Raw genomic sequence first — 4,705 nt, 5'->3', positions numbered from 1 at the left:
TTTCCAAGTACATTTTAATCTGATTCAGGCTACACTCATGTTTGACACCTCTCCTCTAAACCACACGATGATGCTACAGATTTGAGAGGGATATGGATAACAGGATATGGATCCATCTGAATGTCAAATTGTTGCCCTAGTGGAATCCAAGTTAAAGTCCCTTCTGAGTCCTTTGGGTGTCCCTATCTGTATTTATAGACTCTTGCAAATAGTTTAAATTTCCTTTTTTTTTTTTAAATGAAATAAAGGCAGTCATCCCACCCATTTTCATTGGTACCTTGAGTACCTGTCTATGGGAGCTATGCCTCCATTATCCACATTCAGGAATTACTAGACATAAGCTTAAATATAAACTATAATTTAGAGGTTTTCTAAAACCTCTAACTCTAGAGTAATTCTAGGTACAGGCAATGGGTCAAAGAGTTAATGACTTGTTTGGTGAGATTAGTTCCCCAAATCAAACTTAATATGTTAAAGGCCAGAATTTTGGGGGCCCTAGACCACACATTATATCTTCATAAATATATTTACATGACGTAATTAATAAAATATAAATTTATGTAAATATATTTAATTCAATAGGCACTATTATAATTTTGTAAGATTCCATAAAATATTTTGATGATTAAAAAGGTATTCTCATACTTCAAAAGGTTGGCTATCAACAAAGGGGAGTCACTGAAGCATCCAGAGCAAAAGCGTTTCGTGGTTAAAGCTTTGTATTACAAAAAATCATCTAACACTGGTGCAGAAGAGAAATTACATCAGGAAGAGACTGAAAACAAGGAGATCTCTTTGTAAGCCTGCTTTTTTAGTGTTTCTTCTACATCTAACATTGTGAGAAAAATAAGGCAGATTTCCTACTGTCCAAGACCAAGAGTGAAGAGAAGGTCTGGGAAAGTATTCGTAATGGAATAAATGTAAGCCAGGCCCTCTGGCTCCCAGCTCTGGGCAGTTCCCCACACAACATTTCCCCTGTATGGAATGCTCTGCCTGTTTCCCCATAGCCTCCTGTCTTCTCGGGCTTCTTTTCAGTGCCAGCTAACACAGCCCACCTTCTTCTAGTCTAGAGGAAGCCAGTCCCAATTTCTCTTCATCCACCAATCTTGGGTCTCTTGAGTGCAGCCTCTTCTCTGGGTCATCTCCAGTCATCCTATGAATATCTGGCCACTGGACCCAGAGGACCCTGGAGGAGAAAGTGAGACCTTGCACAGCCCTTTCTCACTTAAATCAAAGTCAACTGCCAGTCATGTGATCATCTCCCTGACATCATGCTCCTTTTCAAGAACAAAGGACAAACACCATAATAAATATAAACCTGTAATAAAAAATAACTTGTACGTATATTGTTTTATGAAGAGAGGGGCCACCATAGCTGTCTTCATGTATTTGTGGGTCTGCTTCACAGGATGATGCTACTTGCTCTGCTTGATTCCAAAGGGCAGAATTAATTACATTTTTTTCTTAAGGACCTCCTTCAACCCAATTTACTCTGCCTCTTGCTGATTGGCCAACAGTTGGTCCCAGGCCAAGCCCCATTTGGTCATTGTTTGGGCCAGACTTACGCAGAGTGAATACAAATAGCAATTATTTCTATATGGGCCAGAAACCCTGAAGGTCTTTCCCTCCTAGATTGTTGCTGTTGTTTTTTTTTACTAGGTAAAGAGGCCATTCTCTGCTTCATTTCTTACCTAGCCTTAATCACTGAATGAGTGTTGCCTCAGTCAAACTGAGGCCTGTTAAAGACCTTAGTTTAAAAAAGGCCAAGGTTTCTCACTGCATTCAGGATCATCTGCAGTCATTCTGATTTGTATCTTGTCACTGGACCTAGATGACTCCTGAGGAGAAAGTGAGGCTGGTGACTTTACACAGCTTTCCTTCACTTAAATCCAATTCATTTGCATGTCATGGTATCACCTCCTTGATATCATGGTCCTCTTTGAGAATGAAGCACAAAAGCAACCACCACCACCACAACAACCCCAAGGAGCAGAATTATGAGCAAAAGGTATAATGGACTATAGTCCAAAGATCCCTGGGTTCAAATATTTGCTCTGATACTACCCGTTGGTCCTCAGTCAGCTTCTTTGTGCCTTATTTTCTTCATTTTTTAAATGGGGATTTGGATTGGATAGGCTCTGAAATCCCATTCAATTCTGTAACTGTGCAAATTTGCACTGCATATAATGCGTACATAATTTCATTTGTTCGTCTCAACAACCTTGCTTGGTAGGTAGAAAACACATGATCTTTCTTTTATAGAGGAATGAGCTGAGACTCAGAAAAGAGCTAAAATAAAGTGTTTTGTAAAGCCTTAAAGTGCTATGTTTACATATCTTTATTATTATTAATAATAATAACATTAAGTGACTTGCCCAAAGTCACATAATGGTAGAATTTAGGTCATCTCGCTTTAAGCCCAGTGCTCTTTCCAAAATTTTATATTTAGCATTCAAGAATAAGACATTCCATCCCTTTGCTCTGGGCATTTTCTCTGGTTGTCCTCCATGTCTGCAGTGCTCTTTCTCTTCAACTCCATCTTCAGATACTCTAGGTCCCTTTAAATCCCAACTAAAATTCCATCTTTTACAGTAAGCCCTTCCCAACCCCTCTAAATTCTAGTGCTTTCCCTATGTTAATTTTCCACTTATCTTGTAGGTAGCTTTTTGGCATATGTTTCCTTGCATGCTCTCTCTCCCATAAGATCGAGAGCTTCTTGAAGTCAGGCACGGCAATTAATAAATGTAATGCAACTCTGCCTCACTTAAATGCAATTCATGTGCAAGTCAAGACATCACTCATGATGTAAAGTTTGATGGAAAAATGAATCACTGGTTTTGATCAAAGACCACATTATGTGAAAGTACTTTACAGGGAGAGGAGGAAGAGCTCTTAGAAAAGATGAGAAGGAACCAGTTGGCTTTCCCCACCACAATGGAAGCCATTCATTGCATGGCATTTGAGAAGAGGGAAGGAGAAAGAGAAGGAGGAGGTAAAAATAGAAAGAGCTGTATGTTTGACATTTCCCACGAGGGGCCAGGTTTGGAGGAAAGCAGCGGCCATTCAGCCTCAGAGCCAAAACATTATGATTAACTCCTCCATTGTATCTGAGAGCAGGAGAAGTGAGAGTGGGTTGAGTGGCAGGCAAGATGAGGGGAGCCAGAGAGGGAAACAGCTTGGCATTGTTCTGGTGGAGTCAGCACCCCGAGGGAGGCACTTGTGCTCCTGGTTTGAGATCTAACCCACCCCACATAATAAATTGACTCATCCCATTTATCCTTCCAGAGTTAAATAGACCAAACACTATGTGGTTAGCTATAGGGAGGGCTTCTATCCAAGTTTCAAGCTGTCTGTCTATTCAATAGAAGCTTGAAATGAATATAAAACACCTTGCAAATCTTACAGTTCCATATACATGTATTATTATCCTGATCTCTTTCCTGCCAGTGCCCTCCCTCCTTTACCACTTCATAGCTTACTGCCTTGTGTGCCCTGCTTTGTATTTGTTCTACGTAACTCACTTAGGGATATGTTGTCTCCTTCTTAGAAGGGAAACTCCTTGAGAGCAGGGATTGTTTCATTCTTTGAAACAACTGTACATCTCTAGTACCTGGAACAGTGTCTGTTGCACAGCAGGTATTTAATAAATATTTGTTGATGTAAAATAACAATTTGTTGATTTAAAATAACACCACTAAGAAGTAGAAAGGGAAGCTTTGGTTTTAAATCCTGCCTCAGACACGTTCTAGATGCCGAAGGCAAATCATTTAGTCTCAGTGCTCTGGGCAATTCTTGAATACCAAGTGTTGCAGAGGAGGTCTCAATTTGCATTGGTAAAGGGAGTTTTCTCATCTGGGAGTTTTCTATATCAATGAAATAACTGAAATAACAAGTCCAGCTTCTCCCAAATAAAGACTACTTTTTAAAAAAAATTAATATTTTTTAATTACATGTAAAGACAATTTTCAATATTTTTGAAAGATTTTGAGTTCTAATTTTTTCTCCCTCCCTCTCTCCCCTTTGCCCACCTCAACAATCTGATATAGCTTATACATGTGTGTAAAAGCAAGGAACCCAACATACAAAGGAGGGCCTGCTATCACAGTTTCTTTGATCTGCTTTTCTAAAAGGAAAGGTAACTTTTGAGAGGGATCAACAATCACTGTAATCAAACATATATGTATCATTCACTTAGTTCAAGGGAAAAAGACAGCATTCTGAACCTCAGAGAAAATACAAAGAAATCGAGATCAATAGACAGTGCTTCCAGCTGCCTGACGTAGGCAATACTTATATCACAGATCAACAGACAGATGCAACTGTCTGATCATTATGTACATAGTTACCAGAAGGAGAAGCAACAACATCTGGGTTTTCAAAGCCAGGGTGCTGCTGAGCAGCTTCCCAGAGTCTCATCTGGCACATAAACCTTCTTCTAAAAATTAAGCCCTAAAGTAAAATCTCACCTCAGAGTATTTATACATTTTTCAGAGCTAGAGGGCATCATAACCCTTGAGAACAAGTGCCTCATTAACAAAAGATGTGGGCCTTCCTACAAATCTTCCCAGGCCCATTAATGGGTGGGGAAAATCCTTATTAATCACATTATTCAGCACTTGATTATACTAAAACAAAAAATGCATTATCAATACAATGTGTCATCATGTTAAACGTATTTCCACATTGGTCATGTTATGAAAGAAGA

This window comes from Notamacropus eugenii, chromosome 3 (genome assembly GCF_028372415.1).
Source record: "Notamacropus eugenii isolate mMacEug1 chromosome 3, mMacEug1.pri_v2, whole genome shotgun sequence".
Taxonomy (NCBI): Eukaryota; Metazoa; Chordata; class Mammalia; order Diprotodontia; family Macropodidae; genus Notamacropus; species Notamacropus eugenii.
This window is presented reverse-complemented; position numbering follows the sequence as displayed.